The sequence below is a fragment of the Aotus nancymaae genome, unplaced genomic scaffold, assembly GCF_030222135.1.
Source record: "Aotus nancymaae isolate 86718 unplaced genomic scaffold, 86718_ANA_hifiasm-v0.15.2.pri h1tg000016l, whole genome shotgun sequence".
NCBI classification, from domain to species: Eukaryota; Metazoa; Chordata; class Mammalia; order Primates; family Aotidae; genus Aotus; species Aotus nancymaae.
In genome coordinates, this window is record NW_026988428.1 from 55,977,038 (window position 1) to 55,999,867 (window position 22,830).

The 22,830-nt window shown below is 41.3% G+C and overlaps 1 protein-coding gene across 3 annotated transcripts in view; it reads right to left on the bottom strand.

Moving 5' to 3' along the window:
• The window catches only part of SOX5 (SRY-box transcription factor 5), a 1,022,042-nt gene extending 1,006,196 nt beyond the window's left edge, over positions 1–15,846 (bottom strand). For 2 of the 3 annotated variants that reach the window (XM_012457140.3, XM_064377349.1), the window contains exon 1: positions 15,515–15,846. The gene's annotated coding sequence lies outside the window, so the exon portion shown is untranslated. The remainder of the gene's footprint in view (positions 1–15,514) is intronic. The other variant, XM_064377351.1, reaches the window with a different exon arrangement.
• Positions 15,847–22,830: the final 6,984 nt, after the last annotated feature.

Below are 22,830 nucleotides of genomic sequence, written 5' to 3' on the forward strand. Positions count from 1 at the left end.
AACTGTGTTACTGAACTGATTTAACAACAAAAAAAGAAATTATATTGGAACAATGGGAGAAAAAATGTGTGGTTTTAGGAAGCAGACATAGGGGGAGTGTAGTATAAGGAGCCAAATAGTGGAAGTCAACTGATAATCTAACATTTTTTTAATCAAAAAAACAACAAGTAGTAAACATTTTACTTAGAAATACAGAATTGAAAGTAGTAGAAATGGAGTGGGTATAGTTGTTCAATAGGACAAAAATGCTATCTTATTATTTTGCCTTGGGTTTTATATTATGTGCACACATTATTTTAATAGGTACTTAACTGATTAATAAAATACTCAGCTCAGGCATCAGTTATCATAGAAAACCTTCCCCAACCTCTCTTCGGTGCTCTCAAAAGATTCTATCTGGGGTTATCTCTTTACCACTATACTTATCACAATAACAAACAACCAGTTTCTGTTACGAGCTCCCCTATCAGCTTGAAGTTCTTACAGACAAGTGTCAAAATTTATTTAGACAGTATTTGTATCCCCTGGAAGAAATGAGACTTAAATTCAAATCTGAATTCAACAAATATTCACCGAGCTACAAGTAGACAAAAGTAGTAATAAGACACAGGGTTCTGACTTCAAGGAATTAAGTTTAAACCATAAACTGTTATTGTATGCTGGGATTCATTATGTGCCGGAGATTATTTTAAGTACTTTGCATTCATTACATCATTAATTCCTCTTAATGGTTTTATAAAGTAAATACAATTATACCCATTCTGCAGATGAGGAATCAGACTCAGAGGGCTTAAGTAAATAACCCAGCTAGAAAGGAAACTCCAAAACAGCAGTGTAATATTGAGCTACAGCACTGATGTCCCTTGACACAAACTCACAATATATATCTCTCAGGAGACAAGACATGCTCACATCATGATTACAATACGCTACAATAGATGTCAAAAGCCATAAAGGTAGTTACAGATATAAGTGTCATAAGATCAGAGTGAGAGATATTCAGCTAGTATATTCAGTGAGAATGCCGGGAAAGAGCAAAATTTAATTTGTAAATTAAGGGATGGGTAGGACTTTAGAATATCTATATGAGGGAGAAGAGTCGTATGAAAGGAAGACATAAAGAGGCTAAGGCAAATACGTATATGTAGACAGTAGGCACTATATGTTCTGTGTCAAATTTCTCCCTACCAGCAGAGTCCCTGGGAACTAGGAGCATGGATTTAAGCACCTACTTTTTAAAGCTGTGAAACATGGAAACAATGGGAGATTACCAGAGGGAGCATCTCAATTGGTTAGCAGAATGGGGATGAAGGGTGGCACAAAGCATCTGAAACAGCGTGTTTGTTTCCGAAATCCTTCCTCTTGCCTTCCTCTCTAACACTATTGCCATAGTCCAAGCCACCATGTTTCTCTGTGTGAATCATTTCAATAGCCTCCTTTCCAGCTCACCCAAATCCATTCATTCCTGCCTCTCTGAAATGTGATCCACAGGCTAGGCACAAATTGTGTTGTCCTCTTGAGAAACCTCAGTGAGTTTTTCATCACCCTTATTATGAAGACTTGATTCTATAGCATAGCTGAGAAGGCTTAATGATCTGATCCCAATGTCTCTCTACAACCCCATCTCCATCGATTTCCCTTCCACTCTGCTTTACCCATGCTACCCTTCTAATTCTAAGAACACATTCTTTTCCCTCCCTCTTGGAACCCTTGCACATGCTATTCCTTCCACCTTGAAAGATTTTTTTCTCCTGTCCTCATTACCTTATTAGCCATCTTTAAAATGTGACATCTTCATGGACTCATCCTCTAACTGCTCCTCCCCCAAATACATCAGAAACCTCTCTCATATGCTGTATAATCTTCTGTGAAATACAGTTCCACAATTTGCAATCATAAATGATAATTATTTGATTGAAGTTTATTTCCCTAATAGACTTTAATTCCCCGTGTGCAAAATATATGCCGGTTCCACACACCACTGAATCTCTAGCATTTAACATGGTGTCTGGCTCATAGTAGGTGCTCCATAAATATTTACTGATTACTGAATGAATGAGAAACAACAAAAAAAGAGAAAGCAAAAATAGAGAGCAAAGTGGATTGGGAACAAAGGAAAGTCAGTTGACGAGGAGATTTAAAGCAGATAGAAAAAGTAATCCTGGAAGAAATCCACGAGTTCGACAGGGCCAAGTGTCAGAAGTGGCTTTTGTGCAATGGCATGGCTTCTTTATGAGCATTCTGAGAAGAGTTAATAGGACTGACATGTTGCAGATAGTCTGGGGGTCATCTGAGAAGCTCTGTTCAGTTTGAGCCAGATCACAAGCAAATTATTCTTGAAAGGAGGGTCTCAAACATGAGCCTGAAAAGACAAAGTTGGAGACATTGTAGAGCCCTTAAAAACCAGACTTCAGAATCTTAGTCACATCCATGTGTGGTAGGCACTCTGAATGTTTGAGAAGTATTTCTAAATATTAATAGCATGTCAGGAGGATTGGCCTGATAGCAGTAAATAGAGCAGACTGTAGGGACACATACTAGTTTGGGGAACTTTGCAGTGACTCAGGGTGAAAGAGGTGAGTATAGAAGAAAGGGGAAAATGCAAGCATCATTTTGAGGGATGACTTAACAGGACTCAAAATATGTTTTCTATGTTACAATGAGCAAGAGCCCAGACTTCGGCATCAGCCCACTCTGTGTTCAAATCTCAGCTATGCCACTTGCTAGATATGCTACTTTGAGCAAGCTCAGTCTCCTTGGCTGTGTAATGGGACAGCATCTGTACCTATGTCAGAGTTATTAGGAAAATTCAGTAAAAATAAACTGCTTAGCACAATGTCTAGCAACAATAATGTATCAATCAACATAAATGTCAACTGTGCTTTCAGGTGAGACAAGAGCAGGGGCGCCGTGATGGTATGCCAGGGAGGAAACGGTTTTTGGCGGAGAAGTCTTGATGTCATAAGAAGACGGCCACCTATGTTGTTAACTCCTGTCTTGGCTTCTGCCGATCTTCCTTATAACCCATTTACCTTTCTGGCTTCTGCTCTGGACTCAGGCCAAATACAACCTCTGCTGACCCTTTTAGAGACCTCATCTTTCAAACAGTTTGAGCCATTTCTAAACTTTTGCCTGCGACATTTATTTCCAACTTGCCCTCTTATTCTAACCCTGCCTGCTAGAAGCAATCCTAGATACTAAACTCCATGGCTAAATACACCACTTCTCTCTTCCGAAGAAATGGCAGAAAGATTATTTTGAAAATAAGTGCAAAGTTAAACTTGGTTCCTTCCTTCCTTCCTTCCTTCCTTCCTTCCTTCCTTCCTTCCTTCCTTCCCTCCCTCCCTCCCTCCCTCCCTCCCTCCCTCCCTCCTTCCTTCCTTCCTTCCTTCCTTCCTTCCTTTCCTTCCTTCCTTTCCTTTCTTTCCTTTCTTTCCTTTCTTAGACAGAGTCTTGCTCTGTTGCCAGGCACCAGGCTGGAGTGCAGTGGCACGATGTCGGCTCACTGCAACCTCCGCCTCCCAGGTTCAAGCAATTCTCCTGCCTCAGCCTCCTGAGTAGCTGGGATTACAGGCGCGCGCCACCATGCCCAGCTAATTTTTGTATTTTTTAGTAGAGACGGGGTTTCACCATGTTGTCCAGGATGGTCACGATCTCTTGACCTCGTGATCCACCCGCCTCGGCCTCCCGAAGTGCTGGGATTACAGGAGTGAGCCACCGCGCCTGGCCAAACTTGATTTTTAAGAGTTAACAGAGAATGATTATTTTTTTTTCCTCCAAGGATAGGTAATAGCATCAGATTCTGAAATTAAGCACAGCAGGAAGAAAGAGCCTGCATAGATTTCACAGAGTATCACAGGCCTCTGCAATAAAGCACTTAAAAATGCCTTGTATTGCTAATTCTTTACACAATCTCCTTTTATTTCCAAAGCAGTATGCAGGGCTTGAGCCATGAGACATGCATTGATGTTAACATTACACTGCTTGAATTAGAGCCATTTTTCTACTAAAACTCAGGCTGGGTTTAGAATTACTTTTTACCTTTCCCCCCGCCCCATATATTTTCCAGATCAAATGAATGGTTGCCTCTTCTAACAATGCTGAACCCACTTTCTCAGTCATTACCTTAGCAAACATCCTTCCCCTCAAGATTCCAATAACCAGGCCTTGACCTGTATGGGAAATCTGCCTGCTTAAAGATCTCTGGATCACATGACACTCTGGGAATTCTAAGTGAATGAGGGCGACTCTCTTCTTAGGCTGCTTTCAAGTTCCCATCTCCCCCCGCCCCAAGCCAATACTCTTCATTCATTCATTGAATTATTCATCAAATACTTATTAAATAGCTAATATTAGCAAGACACTGTGCTGGGCACCCTGGTGGATTTTCATAACAGTAAAATGAAAGTGGAGGTGGCCACAAAGCACTGCTCAGTGACAGACAAACAATCAGATGCAGAACTTACTGAACCTCAAATAGATTGACAAAGAATGTGCAGTTTTATGAAGATTTATTATTTTCACGATCGCCAGTCTATTGGCTAGCATTTGTAAAGGTTTAGCTTCTCTCTTTACAAGATATTTTTGTATAACGTAAATGCTTTTTTTCCTCCGTCTATGCAGAAGCTCTGTCATTTGTTCAATAAATATTTGTTGAGTGCTACGATCACATGGAGAACAAAACAGATCACAGGGAGAACAAATAGACAAGGTCCGTATCCTCGTGTAGTAACTGTTATCCCAAGATAATAGACACAGTGGACTCACGTTTTGATCCCATACAAACCTCAGGATAGTGTTTTTCATTGTTTATTTGTTTGCATAAAAAGCACTTTCCTGTAAGGACCATATTAGCCTAATTAAAACCCTGTCCTTGTGTTATCTCACCAGGACTCCTTTTCAGCCTACTCTTTCTTGCCTTCTCTATCCATAGTAATCATAATCAAACTATCCTAGTCTGTTTTCTACACACTACTCTCTCCTTCTGTGTGTTTTTATTCATTTATTAAACAAACATCTTTAGGCACCCACTATGTCCCAGACATCGCATTATTTGGGATACAGAGCTGGATAAACAGATCAACCTCTTGTCTTCCACCTACTTAGTCTCCTTCAGTTTGACTTGTTAAAAAGTTATTTCCAAGGCTAGAATACATATAACTGGCCCCAGCGCCCCCTTCCCCACACCCCAACCCCTAGATTCTTTATATCAGGGTCCCCTCACTCTTGACTTTAAGCATGCTAACGTTTTATATACTCAAATTACTAAAGGCTCTTTAAATTTTATTTTAGAACTCCTAAAACCACATTATCAAAAAAAGTCTTTCTAGGGCCGGGCGCAGTGGCTCACACCTGTAATCCCAGCACTTTGGGAGGCCGAGGCGGGTGGATCACGAGGTCAAGAGATCGAGACCATCCTGGTCAACATGGTGAAACCCCGTCTCTACTAAAAATACAAAAAATTAGCTGGGCATGGTGGCGCATGCCTGTAATCCCAGCTACTCAGGAGGCTGAGGCAGGAGAATTGCTTGAACCCAGGAGGCGGAGGTTGCGGTGAGCCGAGATCGCGCCATTGCACTCCAGACTGGGTAACAAGAGCGAGACTCCGTCTCAAAAAAAAAAAAAAAAAAAAAGTCTTTCTAGCAGTCCAACAATCAGTTGTGCTTTATCTTGGCACTACCACTATTCTGTGAGCATCTAACTTAAATTCCATATGCCATATATATATAACTTACTACCAAACTAGATCAATGAATTTTTTTTTTTATCACTGATTCTCAAACTTTTATGTGCAAAAGAATCACCAGTCATACTTGTTAAAAATGCCGGGTTACAGGGCTACACCCACAGAGATTCAGGTTCTATATGTTTGAGATGAGACCCACAAAGGCCTATTTTTAACAAATATCCCAGGTGGTTTTTAACTAACTGACTGGATGATCACCTTTGAGAAACACTGTTCTGCAATTTCCTTTGATGTCAGTTTTTATGTATTCAGAATCTCTGCTTAAAGTCATAAAATATTTCCCCTTAAGTATAAGCAACACGCATCTGTGTGTTCAATGAAGATTTTTTTGGTGACTATATGGATTAGTGGATACTTGATAATAAGCACTATTTAGAAATGGCTTTATAGGCCAGGCACAGTGGCTCATGCCTGTAATCCTAACACTTTGGGAAGCCGAGGCGGCAGATCACTTGAGCTCAGGAATTCGAAACCAGCCTGGGCAACAAGGTAAAACCCCATCTCTACACAAAATTTAAAGCAAATTAGCTGGGCATGATGGCACATGCCTGTGGTCCCGGCTACTCAGGAGGCTGAGGTGGGAGGATCACTTGAGCTCGGGTAGTTGAGGCTGCAGTGAGCCATGACTGCACCATTGCACTCCAGCCTGGGTAACAGAGTGAGATCTTGAAAAAAAAAAAAAGCAAGAAAGCAAGCAAGAAAGAAAGAAAGAAGGAAGAAAAAAATCACTTTACAGCTCAGACATGGCTTTCAATAACCATTTCTCATTTCTTCCTCCTGTCTCATGTGATAGGCGGGTATAGTGAGTGCTCCCATTTTACGGAAAGAAATCTCTCACCAACACCTTGTGATGGAAGAGAGTACAAGTGGCAGAATCAAATAGACTGAAATTCAGGCAATGACTTATCCTGCTCACTAGAGCTGAGGAAGATGGGCAAGTCACTTGACCATCGGAGTCTGTTGTTCATCTGTGAAAAGGCGCTAATATCCATCTGATAGGAGGGCTGGGAGGGTTAAATGAGATTATCCATGTACAGCATCTAGCACCCCTCCTGGAACACAGTAAACACTCAACAGCTGTTCATTTTCCTACCTCCCCATCATGCAGCCCTGACTCAACATGAAACTCATCTTGCAAACTGTGCTCACTCAGTAATCATGTACATGGTTGCTGCTCTGTTCCAGGCATTATGATTCTGCTACGACTACAATTCAATGCCCTCAGGGAACTTACCTTCTAACTGGAAATTCTTTATGTCACCCTATGGTTACCCCTTTCAAACCAGGCAGCAATGTATTTAGCACACCTTTCACTTCACGCAGTGAGACCAACACAAGGCAGATTGGACAGTGGTGCCATGAAAATACAGAATTTGTGGTAAGAGAAAGGTTAAGAAAAGCACAGCAAGGAGAGCTAGGTAAAAGGACATAGGAAGAGAAGAGCTTCTGGGTGGCCCCAAGAAGTCTCTAAAAATAAATAGAATGAAATTCTATGACATGTCTTTACATGCTGGTAGATCTCTATCTGTTAGTTTCATGTGCATTAAAATGATCACTTTATTTCCAGGTTAGATATGGAAAAGACACTCCTAATCAGTTAGTAGAGAAGGTACGTGGTGATGAGGCTGAGAATAAAGTAAGAAAATTCAAGATAGAATTAAAGAAATAGTATGCATAGCTTCAAAAGCAGCTCCCAGTGCAAGAGTACACCGATGAGACTGATTCTGCCAGACACCTGTGAAAGAGTGCCAGTGGTGCAGAGGAACACCAAGCATCATAAGAACTAGCGTGCAAACCAGTCTACTCCCAATAGTACACATCAAACAATGTCAGCTCTCAGTAGTCCAGAATTACACTGGTACATCTAGGCAGAAGATTTTGCCATAGTTCCTAAACCAGAATGGGGATGAGCCAGCAACTATGGAAGGTATAAACCTGCCACAATGGAGGATTAAATCTGAAGTTTAGTGAGGCACATCATCCAGGAAACACACCATCAAAGTACGAACATCTTTTTCTTTGCTCTCACAAATGTTAAGTTTGTCAGCCTTTTTAAGTAGAGACATCGAAGCAACCCGTGCTCACTCTTCAGGAAAAAATTATGCCAAAAGCTTCACAGTAAGCAGTCCTTATCCTGGGCACAGATTCCCTAGAGGAGTCCCTTGTCTGAAGAACGTGTCAAAAATTAGCTCTCTTTTCCTGCCTCCCATCCTCCTTGGATTCCGAAGTTGTCCCAGGGCCAGTTTCCCACAGTACAACACACAGAACCACCTAAAAATCTAGGTCAAAATATTAGGGGTCCCAGGAAACCTACTGAAACTCACAGACTAAGTGGATGTCTTCTTGTATCCAAAAAGAATGCTTCCTTGCATACACAAAAGTATTGCTCTCAATCACAATCCTGATTACCAGTCTGACTGAGTCTAAATGACGTGGTCTTCATCCTCCACTGCAACCACCTCCCCCCGACTCTGGCCCAAAAAAATAGCAACAACTCAATTCTCAGTCCAATAACGTCTTCTCTCAGATGTTGTTCTCCCAGTGGGTAGAAGAATGAACTACTGCAATGCCACCAGCTCCTCTACAGTTTCTTTTAATTTAAAGTTACAACAGGAGGGAAGAAAAGAGACTTTCTATTAAGGGACAACTCCCTGAAGGGGCTCTTAGCTGACAATCGAAGGACTGCTCATGGCAGTGATCAAATCTAAGGCAACAAAGTGCTGGTGGCTCTGTGACTCATCACAGCAGGAGCTCGCGCTGAGGGCCACTTGAGTTCAGTGCTTTGTGGTGCTGCAAGTTGGTTCAGGAACAGTAACACAGGGGAGCAAAGACTTGTAAGGTGTTTGAGGCTTAAGATAAAATGCAGACTTCCAGTGCGTTGCTACTCAACTGAATAGAAAGCCTAGAGAGGTAAGGAAATGAAGAGAGTTCTGCCTCATGCTTTAGGGCAAATTACCTGAAGACGGTCAAGGTCAGATGGTATAGCTGGTATACAGTTTATACTCTGATAAAAAAAAATCAGGATTAATGGATGAGAAATGAACTGAGCTATTTTTAAATAAGCATTAAAGATGGTTGCTTGCATAAACAATGCCTTCCAATTATACAAAATATCCATTATTTAAATATATTTACAATAACCTGATAAAATGCATCCATACCTTTCAGATGCATTTTGTGAATACACTGAAAAGAGTGCAATATACATTGGGCATTTCCTCCAGGCTACAAGCAGTACTATAGACTTAGAGATGATCTCATATAACCTCATTTAATTCCAATTAGTGAGGTGATACTGCCATTACACTCATTTTGCAATTGAGGAAAATAAAGCTCAAAGAAACTCAAAACTCAAAGTGATCTCAAAGAAATTACCAGGTCTCATGTGTGTAAGTGTGAGTGTGTGAGTTTGTGGTGTGTGTGTGTATGTGTGTGTGTGTGTGTGTGAGAGAGAGAGGTTCACCTGTCTAAAGCAAGTAAAGTACTACTAAACTGGGCTATACAGATTGAGAGAGAGAGAGAGAGAGAGAGAGAGAGAGAGACAGGGAGGTTCACCTGTCCAAAGCAAGTAAGGTGCTACTAAACTGGGCTATACTGCCAAACCACAGATATACCACTCAGATCTCCTGTTTTGAGAGTGTAATTGACTTACTTCCCCAACTGCTTCCCCTATAGCTCTAGTACCACTTAGGCACAGAGGCCATGCTTCCTGCAGCTGCTCCCAGCCAATGACTGACAGTGATGAATCCTGATACAGGCCATTCTTTCAAGATAGATGACTATTCCTTCCATTGGCTGACTCTTATTTGCCTAGCCAAACCTTTCATAGACTACACTATTGTCAAGCTTCTTCCTACTCAATCCTCTTCCCTTCCCCCTCTCCTTGCATAAGTGTCAAACTTGCCTCATGGTCAAAAGGCCCTCCTGACCTTGTTCTGCTCTCTCCCCTGACAAACTTCTTACAAATCTAATCTCATCTCGGCATCTGCTTCTTGAGGAACCCCAATTAATGCAAAAAAATACATTTATTTGCTGTTTTAAGAAGGCTTTCCTTTATCTTTGCTCAGTTATACTTATAGACAAATTCTGTTTCAGTAAGAGAAAACAACCACTAATTTCTCCATGTTACTTTGCATCACCTCCTCAAACCAGGCAATGGTATATTTATGGTGCCTTTTTCCTTGGACCCAATTCAAATAAACAAACCAACCTACAAGTTTCTCTTTGAAGGAGTGTTGACCCCAGAGAGCAAAACATTGAAAAATCAGATGGATTTCTTCTTCCACAAAAACTTTCTCCTTATCCACAGGTACTATAACTTAATATAATGCAGAGGTGAATGATTATCAATGGATTAAATCTCAATAAATTTTCACTAGTTCATATTCGCTAACAGGAAATCAAAAAGATAACAAGGGGAGAAATCTACAGAATTAGGCCCTGAAGTTTTTATTTATCCTTACCTATTATGTAGTGTAAAAATGTTAATTACTGAAGGAACACTTATATGAATAAAAGATAGAATTCACACTTGCACCAAATACAGCATCTTAATAAAATCACATTGTCAGAGATCATATATACGTTCACTGAATCACTATTTTAAAGTGTTGATCTCAGCCTCAAGAAAGTGATATATTTTTTCTTCTTAGACTCAAATAATTTCAAAGTAAGTACAAAATGAGGCTTCAAACATTAATGATCAGAACCTAGACTTGACTGGGAGAGCTGAGTGTAGCTAACATTTATTGAGCACCTATTTCATGACAGACACTATACTAGGCATTTCACACATAGTATCTAGTATAATCCAAACAATATCCCTCTAAGAAGAGCATCAGAATTTGCAGCTTAAGAGGTTAATAAAAAAGGAGGTAGAACCCTGAAATCTCTAAATAAAGTTTTGGATGAATCACAGACCTACAATGAAAAACTCCAAATGAGATAGCCTTTCTCCTGTCCCGGCTCCTTCTCGAATTCCCTCACCTCCAACAGTTTAATTGGTGTTGAAGTAGGAAAAAAGTGCCTTAAGCTACCAGAGACTGTGAACTGGATATCAAACTGAAGTCTGCTCATCCCTCTGACTACTGTATTATTTGTACTCTATGTACATAGGATATGATATAACCATAGAGTAGTTGAATGATATGCAGCTGAGCATCAGAGATATAATCAGGTCTTTGTTTGGGGGTGTTTTGTTCTTACTTATCATGAACTTTAAGCAATAAAAAATGAATGGACTTACACTTGTAGACTTCAATGCTACCATCACTAGTACTCCCCAAGACACATTTTTATGGCTCAGTTTTTAAGGATGGTTATTTACTGGTTACTTACATGTATTCAAATTTTTCCTAATTTTATCAATATGCTGTCCCAACTGAATGTCATCCTTAACTGCAAGCAAAATCATTAGTTGCCTATAAGGTATGATTTGAGTGGTACTGAAAAAGTCCTCATGCTTATTAAATATTTCTTCCTGGAAGCTTTCCTTGATACCTGTAATTGCCACAAGTTTATCTCTATGGAATTAGACGGTCATAATAAGCTTCAAGAATGATAACAGTAATATCCTGTAGTTTGAGAATTAAACCATACTGAACTATTAATAACTTTAAATTAATTAGCAATGAGCCAGAGGTTAAAGGGGACAAATGGGGCAGGAATTCAGTAGGCCCCATCAAAGCAAAATGGACTGTCAAGGGCCATTCTGGAAGGTCAGGATCCTCACTGGCAAAGCATTCAAAAGTCCCATGCAGGCAGCTAAAGGAGCAGAGCTCTGGAGGAAACAACCCCCCAAAAATTCCCCGGACTCACAGTTAGCCTACCTTTGACCTTGACTCGATTTTAAAGACAAGGAAATTGAATTTGGTAAAATTTATTAAATAGTCCTATAGAAATGTCCCCATATGGCCTGGCTAAAAGGAACTAGAAGTGCCTGATTGTCTGCCCTACGACTGAGCCTGAAGCACTCCATTTCTCCACTCTTAAATATCAGAATTCATCATATTTAAGCAAAAGGTTAGATCTTTGCTTCATATTTTTAAAAACTTCATTTTACTCTTTTATTAATGGCAACTTTTCATGCAGATGAACTCTTGGTTAATTTAAGATCATTAAATTACTTCTCCACATTGGAAATCCCTCTCATAAATATTAGGTATGAGTGATTATTTACGTTACATCACACACACAAAGTAAACAACAAAGACTCCACTCACATTTGAGAATCATTTACTATTCCAACTCCCCAAGCTCCCCCAAATGGGAAATGGAATAACCAGACTGATCATAATTGGATTAAGAACCATAATTCTTTAATTCATTCATCAAATTGAGGCATTTGGAACAGTTTATTTACAGAGTTGTTTAGACAGTTTTGTGTGGTGTTTTTTAAGATAAACCAAAATGCCTTTCTGAAATAAGTTTCAGATCCCAAATCATTAACATATGAAAACCAAATGCAGACAATTTACAAATGGGTGTTTTAAAACAATGTTTGGAACAAAATCGGACTTTTATTTCATTAACTATCTACAAATCTAAGTTCAGGATATAGTTTATTTGAAACAGCCAAGCACTTTCTTCGCCTTTAAAATAAATCTTCATTTCTCAGACTAAAAAATTGTGACCAGTGTGTGAGGGAATGCATTTGACTTCAGGCCTAGACAAATAAGTTTTCAGGTAACTCTCAAAACTCTAATTATAGCATTCTCTGCCATTGAAGTTGACAGGATATTGGGTGAATCATCCAGGTTATGCCAATCAATTACATCCAACAATTATACCTGCTGGAAATCTTAACAGTGTTCAACATTAGAACTGTCCGTTATTTGAAATCCAGTGTATTTTAGGATATTAGGAAACATGAATTTTGTCCTGTAAGTTTTTTAATATATATAATCTGAACACACCCTCAAATCAATGATTACTTACCACTCAGGTAAAGAACAAAGCTTTTTCAAGAAGGCAGTACATCCCTGTAAGCATGATACCATATTTTAAACCTGCTTTGTAAGTTAAGAAAAAAAAAAATCCTTAAGCATTTAAATTCATTCCTTTAACTAGAAAAGAAAAATTTAGAAATTTAAATTATCCTTATCACTCATAACTCGCCCCCACTGAGGACAACAAAAAAGATGCCAACATACCTGAGCATAAACTTCACTCTTTTGCTATTTACTATTTAGATACTCCACAGATAGCATCTTTCTAAGTGTATATTCATTTTTTCTTTCACCAAACCACGTGTCAGTCTAAACAGGATGTGCACTTACATGTTCTAGAACTAAGTTAATTTGAATTAGCCATTGGACTTCAAATGCCTAGTTATTTACCAAAGAGGTTTGGGAGTTTTGAATTCTGTATACAACATGCCATTCAATCAGAACTGTTTAAGCTCAACAACAAAACTAATACAAGGTTTCCCTATTAAGAATTGAAGTTTTTCCTGTATTAAGAGTTATATTTGCAAGTCTGTGTCAAATTGGATCAATACTACCCATTCAAAAAGGCTACAAAATGAATTTTTTTAAACCCACAGCAAACAAAAAACTGTTGATTCTTCAGGAACAAGGTTGTTAGAAGAGAAGACCACTAGAAAGAAAGGCAGGGGGAGAGAAAAAATTTCAAGAGAGTATGCTACTATGTAATTAACACAAATAACTAAATAATTATGCACATCCCTTCCCACCCCCACAATTAAATGTTTTTAAACAACTCATGTGATGAAAGATCTACCTTTTAGGCAAACAAAAGCAATCCCTAGCAGTTTAAGGATTTAAGGCTGTATTGCATCAGTTTTAAGTGATGCTTATGATTTTTATCTTGTATAGTTCTGAAGAATAAACAGTTGATGGCATAATTTGCAGGAGAACTTTGCACAGTGCCTAAAAGAACTTCCACTGTAAGTACTTATGATTTTAAATCATTGTGGCTGAATTTATCTAGGCTTCTGCCTGGGAGCTATATTTAAATCAGGAAGAAGCACCCCTAGAAACTTTGTTCCATGTATCTGCATTTGAAACCAGATTCCTTCCCTATCTGAGCTAACAGCAATTCTCATACAGCTGAATTCCTTTAAAATTAGACAGATCAAAATTTAGCAGTTCTGTAAAGACTCTAAGAAATCGTCCTCCTTTTAAATGCTATAAAAGTCAAACTTGAAAAACATTTCCGTATACTTCAAAGCCATCTGGCCCTTAACCTAATCACTCTTGGCCATCGAGCCTCACTCTGGTAATCCTGATCAAAAATCTCCTCTGGTTTTTCTGATGGAAATGTCCATTGCCTACAAATGTCCCACGTGCCTCCTTCATTGGCCTGTTTGTGTGTATTCGTGTATGTGTTTTCAGGGTACTAGGGGGCCATTATTTATCAAAAGCAAGGAAACAAATCACTGTCCAGTCCCTTCGCAGATTCCCACACTTACTGCCCCAAATCCCAGATTTCCCTTGGTCCTGCCCTTGGCTAAAGAACTGGGCTGAGCCAGAAGGCAGTCCCTGGGGACATCTCCTTAAGCATTTCTTGACAAACTCCTTTGGCTGTCTGGATATGTGAGGATCTCTACTGGGATCCAGCAAATCCCTAAACTTTTGTAAGAAAGTACAGCTGACTGCCACCCAGAGTGCCTGGACCGCCTGGCACCTAGTGTAGGGCTCTGCATATTCACAGGATTCCTCGGCTTGACCTGCTTTAACTGAGAAGGGAACACATTAAAATGAATTCACATTCATCACATTCTGAATTTAGTCACAGAAACCAACGTCTTCAGAAATTCACCAGGGTCAATCTATTTATTAATATAGTCGCTTTGCAAAGTGTAGGGAAAATGACTAGTAAAAAAATGTAAACAGTGTTTCGTGTGCATCCGATCAATACTCAACAAACTGCGACTCTTCAACGCAAACATTTCCAAATCCAATTTGATTTCAACTCGTATAACCTCTTTTCATTGCTTCTTATTGCTGTAGCCCCAAAGTGCAAGCGAGATTTCCCAAACCCGCGCTTCAAGTGACACAACACGTGAGTGGTCTTCACTTGGTACACTGAGTGAGGAGGGGGGGAAAAAGTAGTTGCAATTAAAATTAAAGCTTCCGGTCTCTGAAATCCCTGGAATCCTGAAGGATGAGACTAGTTTCCGAAATTCCGAGCGGGAGGGAGGGCGAGTGGTAGAGAGAAGGATTGCAGAAAGCGAAACAAAAAGGCGAAAGAGTCGGGAGGTGGGGGTGACTAAGGTTAGGGGGTGGGCCGAGGGTCGCTCTGATATCCTAGAAGGGTTAAGGGGCTTTGTCCAACTTTTAGGGTCTGGCCTTGGACGTTCGCCGAGATGGCCAGCGCAGCCCAGGGTTCTCCCCGCACTCCTGCCCTCCTCTCGCATCACCACCTCCACCGCCACCACTTACAAAACAATACCAGCAACAGTACGCAGGCTTCCCAACGAAAATAGAAAGTTATCCCGTCTCCGGGTCGGGGTCCAAGCCCGCGCCCCAGGGTCCCCCGGCCAGCCGCCCCCGGGGATGACAGGGCCACTCCGCGCCTCGGGCCGCCTCCCACCTCTCCGTCACCCCCAGCCCAGTCCCCCTCCCTCTGTACTTGAGGAAACTCCGGCGGCGGCCCCCTCCCTCCTTCGCGGCTCTCCAGCTGGAGCCGGGAACGAATGCTGAGTGGCGGGCCCGGCGAGCGGCAGAGGGGAGCTCTGCGCCTTGGAGGTCTGCCCACAACAACATCGGGACGAACAACAAAGTTAAAACGCAGCGATTCACGCACCTTACCCGGTCTCGTTAATGCCTCCTCCGGCGTGGGATGCAAAGTGGCACAGAGGCGGGCTGGGGGCCCCGGGAGGAGACTGGAGATGGGTTTTGGTGGCTCGCCTTTTTCACTCTGTGTGTGTATGTCTGTGTGTGTGCGTGTGTGCCGGTGTGTGTGTGTGTGCGCGCGCGTGTCCCTCTCTCTCCCCCCCCGCGTCTCTCGCTTGCCCGCTCGCTCGCGCTCCCCGTGTTGCTCTCAAGGACGAGGTGAAATCCCTTTGCTGGTCATGAGGCGGCTTCAGAGACAAACAACACAATGCGAGTGCAAATAACAAAAGGCAAAAAGACAGTAGGAACAATGGGGGAGGCGAGGGCAACGCACCAGCCGGCGGTCACCGCGGCCCGGCGCCCGCCCCAGGGGGTGCGGCGAGGGCGGGGGCGGGCGCGGGGGCGGCGCCGGGGGCTCCCGCTCCCTCCAGGTCGCCCCCGATCTCCCGCAAGCCCACCCTGACCTCCTTCCTGCAGCTTGCCGCCCGGCCGCCCTCTCTATCCATCCGAAGGGAACGAGCCCCAGAGTTTTCTTCCCCGTCTGCTGCAGAGTAACTAGATTGTAAATAACGCGGCGATTACCCCACACCGTGCAGGAATTTTTTTTTTTTAATCTGCCCTCCACTTAAAGGAGCGATAAAAATGAAATGGCAGGAGTGGAAGGAGCCAGGAAGAGCGGGATATCTCTAGATCTCGATGGAGCTCGCATCTATAAATACGCATTCATGTTTAGTCAAGTCCCTTTGTCAACTTCTTCCAGGCGCCCGAGCCTCAGCCGCTGCCCTGCGCCCAGGACCGGGCCCCTTCCGGCCCCCCAGTCCGGTGGGCAGGCGGTCTGGCGGGCGGGGAGGGCGCGTGCGGGGGGCTGCGGGATCCACGGAACCTTCCGGGAGACGAGCTGCGGGCTGCCGGGCGCGGAGGCTGGAGCCGCGAGAGGTTCGGCTGCTGAAGCGGCCACTGTCTTCCCGAGCCCGGCTCCGCGCCGCGCGTCCCCGCTGCCGCCGGCACAGTGCACCCACCTACTCCTTGGGGATTGGGGTGGGGGAGAAAAGTTTTGAGGCGCTCTCATCTCTGCCTCCGGGGTGGTTGAACTGGTTTGGTTTTGTGTTGAGCGAAGCCAAAAAAAAAACACCCGCACACATACACACACAACCCAACCCAATGCCCAAAAACCAGGGAATGAAATTTAGTGATATTTAGGGAGAAATAAGGCTGGGCGCTGGGCTCCGACTCTCTCTGCCGCGACACGTGAGTGGGCGCGTGAGCCGAGAAAGACCCTCAGAGTCCCATTCCCATCAGAAAAAACTCCGTCGGTGATGCCCTGAGCAGAAGCTGTGGGGCTGATTTAAGTGTGTGCTCTGACAGCTCCCGGGCTGCTCCGGCGCTTATCTCTTCTAATCTTACTATCATTGACTTAAAACAGCTGCCGGTTTGCCAGGGGAAAAAAATCCTATTAAATCTCAAACCAGGGTGGGGCGGGGGCGGGGGTTCCTGACAGTGATCTTCCCAGAGCTGGTGTCCAGAAAAGAGCAGGGGGAAGGGAGGGGATTCATGGGGGAGGCTGCTGGTTGGGAAGGGAGTGCTGGGAAGGGGACTAAGGACACAATTCAAGCAACACGTTTCTTTTCCTCGCTGTAGCCTTCTCTCCTTTTGCTTTGTGCCGAGGTGCGTGTTCTCTGTCCCCATCTCTGTAATTCTCTGCAGAGCGCATCCATTGACTGCGCCGCGTCGCTGGACACCCCCGGCATTACCCAGAGTGCAACAACACCATCAGGAGATCAATGACCAGACTCTATTTATTCTTCACGCGCCTGGAAGAGCAGGACACACCGGAGGAGCTTGGGAGCCAGGCTCGGAGCTTGGCTGTCTCTGGGCGATCTCTCCCAGACTTTTTCCGGGCTGATATCTAAACGGCAGTTTGTAAGCAAATATAGTTTCTCAATGCATGCCACACATACCAATCACAATATATTCACCTAGGAGAGTGAGACATCCTTTCTCCCCCTTTCCACCCTTTGTAGATTTGTTCCTGGAGGTGGGTTGCTAATACCTGAGATTTTACACTTGTCTAGGGTGGAAACTTTCTCGGGTGTTTGACGATTGATTATGTGGTGGTACCTGTTTTCTAAAAATGGCTAAAACGCCTTTCCCTGGAACAAAAGTGAGAAATGTAAATCTTAATAACTCAAGGCAAAAAATTCAAAGTGTAAGCGCAGCTATTATCCACTCCCACAAAGAAAAGCTTCCTCTTACACAAATATTTGATAGCATAGAGCCCAGTAATTAAGAGAACAGTCAAATAAGCTCAGGGCTTTCGTGGGGACTTTAAATTACCATCCACCTAAAATTTATAAGCAGTGTAATCATTTTGATGCTTGGCTATAACTCTGGATATGGCAATCTAAATATGCATCCTTAACCAATTTTACTGTGTTTTCCTAAGTATTTAATGAGAGAGAAGGACAATAATAATATTCAAATTGCTGGTTCAATGTGGTTTCACCAACTGTGTGAAAAATGTGTGTGTGTGTGTGCGTGCATGAAACACACTTCCTGTATGTTTTCTTTCCTTACATTTTCTCTATTATACAAGTTTCACATCAAAGCCACTGGCATATATGTCATAAGAATTCGTCAATGACTGTACTCCACCTTAAATTTAAGGTTACTTTTATTCTAAGAGCTCCCGGTGTACGTCGAATGGTTTCTTCTCTTTTTGTTGTTGTTGTGTGTTGAATGATTTATTCTCATAATACATGTATAGTCGCTTTACAAAATTAGCTATTACTATGTCAAGCCCAGTTCCTTAAAATAATGTGCAAGAGGCAAACGGGCCCAACTACAAAAAAAGTTGCCCCTCGCTACTACTTATATGAACATACTTAACGTTTGAAAAGAGATTGTCATTTACAGTGAACATCCGCTGGGTCATAATCCCTTTCTCTCAGACAATCACTTTCTCTCAGACAACAAAAGTCCTCTGGGCCCCTGGCCAGTAAGTTAAGAACCTACCTGCTTGGCCTAACACCACCAAGCAGAGCAGTGCCACCTCCGCAGATTTTCAGCCTTTACTGCTTCTTGAGTGTAACAGTTTCTGGGGCCATTAGGCTTTCTATTGGCAGAAGAAGGGAAGCCAGACAGAGGGAGAGAAGGCGCAAAGTTCCAAAACTGCCTAGTGAGATACTGGTGAAACTTGAATTACACCAACCTCTTCCCTCCTTTCGCTCCTACAGGCAGCATAACTTCCAACCACTTATAGTTATTGAAACCACATGCCCTTAAGACTAAACCATGATCATTATACCGCAACAGCATAGCTGATCAAAAACTTCCAGTAGGATGTTTGTTTGTGTTGGGCTTAAAAAAAAAATACCCACATTTGTCGTGGGACTGACACATTAAAGATCAGCGTCTCCATTTATCAAGCATCTGCTATGTACCAGGATGTTGGCCAAGTGCCTTTTAAAAAATGTATTTTGTCTCTCCTTCTCACTGCAAACTTGGAAGAAATGTTACATCCCTGTTCTTCAGAGGAGAAGACTGAAGCTCAGAAGGGTTAAATGACTGGTCCAAGACCATGCAGTTTTTAAGTGGTTGAACCAGTATGCAAATCCAGACTTGTCCAGTGTCGTATCTGAGCTTTTTCATTTCAGTTTGATGCCACGTACACCTTTTATTGGGCCAGTTTTCAGTGGCATGTATTATTTCATTAAACAGGTAGATATAAAATACCAAATGTGTATTATGCTCATGCCAGTCATCAGATATGTTGGTATTCACACTCATGTTGGTCATTAGATAACTGAAATTTCCAAGAAAATCATAATGTGCTCTATATGGAGGTGTGTGTGTGTGTGTGTGTGTGTGTGATATTTAGCAATGTATATGAAATTGGCTTATTTTGGAGGTAAGGGGGCTATGTGTTATATATAAACACATATGTATGTATCCATATGATGTATATAATGCATACAATATATTATTCAGTAGCTACAATTTTTGAATTCCTATAATTTTACAGGCATTGTTCTAGGTGCTTTATGTGTATAAATGAATTTAATCCTCACAGCCACATAATTTTATTATATCATTTTACAGATAAGGAAACTGAAGCACTGAGAGGTTATGTAACTTGCCCAAGGTTATACAAATAGTAGGTGAAAGAGCCTGGCTTCAAACCCAGGCAATCTGGCTTGGAGACCCATTCCCTAACCACTCCGCTATACTGCCTTTCAATATATGCACCCAAATATGTGTATAATATGCATACATAAATTTATGGACAGATATTTACCATATGTAGCCCTCAACCTATGGGGGAAATAAAAGCATATAACTGAGCTCTCTATCATTTCCATCGTCATATTCTAGTTGCCTCCTAAGGCAACAAGAAATGTAATTGATAGGAGAGGGCTTTGCATTGCCTACAGTATTCAAGATTCTCTAATAAGTTTTGAGTCCATCTCAATCCCTCCGACATATTTGGAGATATTGGGGGAGTGCTAGGAGATATTAGGAGCATAAATGTTTGACCTTAGCCTATCTTCACAAGGCTCATTTTGAATTTCTTCAGTCATATACATTAAAAATAGCAGAGACAAGTTACTTGGGAATCCTAAAGAAGAAAGAGAGGGATCTTAATAAGGATAAAATCCTGTGACTTAGGAGGCAGAGGGAAATTTAGGTGATGCAAGAGACCAAATATGTCATCGTAATGGTTATGAATTATCCATTTTTATTTTTTTCTAAATTAGGGTACTTTGTCAATCCTCACTCTGTTAGCAAGAGAGTAATATACAATGTCGATTTTAAGTTTAGCAATTATGGGCCCAAACACTGATACCCCTCACTTCATAAGAGTCCCTGATGAGATGGGTTTATTTACCTGTCTCATCAAATGCAATGCGTATATCGAATTTTGAAAGTGAGCTTCTCCAGACCAACCAGTGTTGAAAAAGTATTTTGAGAGTTTCTTCTCTCGTTCCCTCTCTTCTAAAATATATAAGGGATTATCTAAGGAAGGAGAAATAACTGACAATAATCTTCCTTGGGCATTCTTAATCCTGATAACACCTGCGATACAGACATCAAAACAATTAACTTTCCTGGGTCTATTCTCTGTACCTCTTTGGAAAAACTGAAAAAGACACCCTGTACCTAACAGATGCCACACATTAAGCTCTCACTGGAAAAAAAAAAAAACTTTTAAAGCCCTATTACAGATACATATGTTTTCATTTAAAAAGTACTATGAAATCGAGTGTTCTTTTATTTAAACATTCCCCTGTGGTTCTACGAATTAAGGATCGGTAGTGCCATATTAACAATGGAGACCCAGACCCAGCTGAACTGGTGAAAAACAGTTGGTAAAATTGCCAACACTGGTTTTGTTGCCCGCGTTGACTGAAATGGGAGGCAGCATCTATATTAAAGAATGAATTCTAGTTTTTAAAGCTTTCCCATTTTGGTATGCGTTTAGAATAAACTTCTCTTTAGCCACAGTTTTGAAAAGTGGAAATAATGTATAAAACCCAGATACTTTGCACAACCAAGACCACAGTCATAATTGCCCTTATTAGTGACAAGTGTTTATTATTCTGATTCTTTAATGTTTTCCTTCCTGGGAGAGAAACCAGACGGAACAACAAGATTGGTTCTATTCAAGTGAAACAACTCATAATCCCCACATCTTGTCTCTTAATTTACTAGTTTTCAATTCTACTTGTCTCCTTTAATGTTAAATAATGAGTATATAATGTGAGGGAAGTAGTTTTACACATATACATTTATTTTCAATAGGTGCATTTGTTTCAGACTTAGCGTCCACAATATATTCTGTGTTCTCAGTTGCTATAAAATGTTATCATAAATATATAGAGGACGAGGTTTATATGCAATGAGATACCTTGATTTTATTTATAAATAAAAGGGTAATGACTCATATACTTCGCTGATTTAAAACTGGTGACAGGGCCGGGCATGGTGGCTCACACCTGTAATCCCAGCACTTTGGGAGGCCGAGGTGGGTGGATCACTTGAGGTCTGGAGTTCAAAACCAGCCTGTCCAACATGGCGAAACCCCGTCTCTACTAAAAATACAAAAAATTAGCCGGGCATGCTAGTGCATGCCTGTAATCCCAGCTACTCAGGAGGCTGAGGCAGGAGAATCGCTTGAACCTGGGAGGCGGAGGTTGTAGTGAGCCAAGATCATGCCACCGCACTCCAGCCTGGGCAACAAGAGCAAAACTCCATCAAAAAAAAAAAAAAAAAAAAAAAAACTGGTGACAAAACTAATTGTCAAGCAAGGAAATAATATTTTAAGCTTGGGTCCCAGTAGGGTTTAGGTATTTGGGTCTGTGAACTCATGATAACTCCTGTTTCTGTTACTTCTTTATAATTTTTGGTACAGGATCACCAATTGCATTATATATTATGTGAAATATGGTGAACAAATGAAAGCTCAAGAAAAGCCCATAAAACAAAGAACGTGTTTCAAAGTGTCACTTAAACAAACATCCTTCTTATTCAAATCTCAGAAAATTATATGAAAAGCAAATACATTTTTAGTCTCTAGGTATCTGGAACTTCTAACCCCTACCTTCTCATGATGCTGATCAAATTTAGAACTTTGTTCATAGGTTGATTTTTTTAAAAAGCATATGTTAATTGCTTTTATTCTAAACTAAACTGATTTGCAAGCTCAAAATGACTACTATCCAAGAAGCTTTGCTCCAGGACAGAGTAATCAATTGGATCAGTACTCCACTGATCAGATTTGATCATGAACCACTTCTTTTATTTCAGTCATCTCTTTGACCATGTGATAGGTCCAGTAAATTTTAAGCTATGTTTAACATTTTTTACCTAAGCAAGTAAATGATTAAACTCTTATATGATAAAAAAAATTGAATCCTGCTGGCAGGTTCTGAATGCTGAGTGTTTACATAGACAGAGGGGCTAGCAATGCACTTTTCTGTCTTCCTATGGGAGAAAGTTATAATATCGAAAGCCTCGTAAATTTTCCAATCCAAAAATAAATGAAAGAAATAGTGACAAGATTTGTCCAAAACAAGATGAGGGGCAAGGGATGTAATGATAGGGACATAGACAACACTAAAAGTGAGTATGGTGTTGTCTGTGGAAATAAAAAGTGCTTTAAGTTGGTTATCCAATAATATACGTAGCTGAAAGGTCTAAGAATGTTGAACTGGCTTGAAAAAAATGAGAAGAAATACTCAAATTAACATCTAATAAATGCTATTTTTGCAAGGTCTAGGACTACATGCA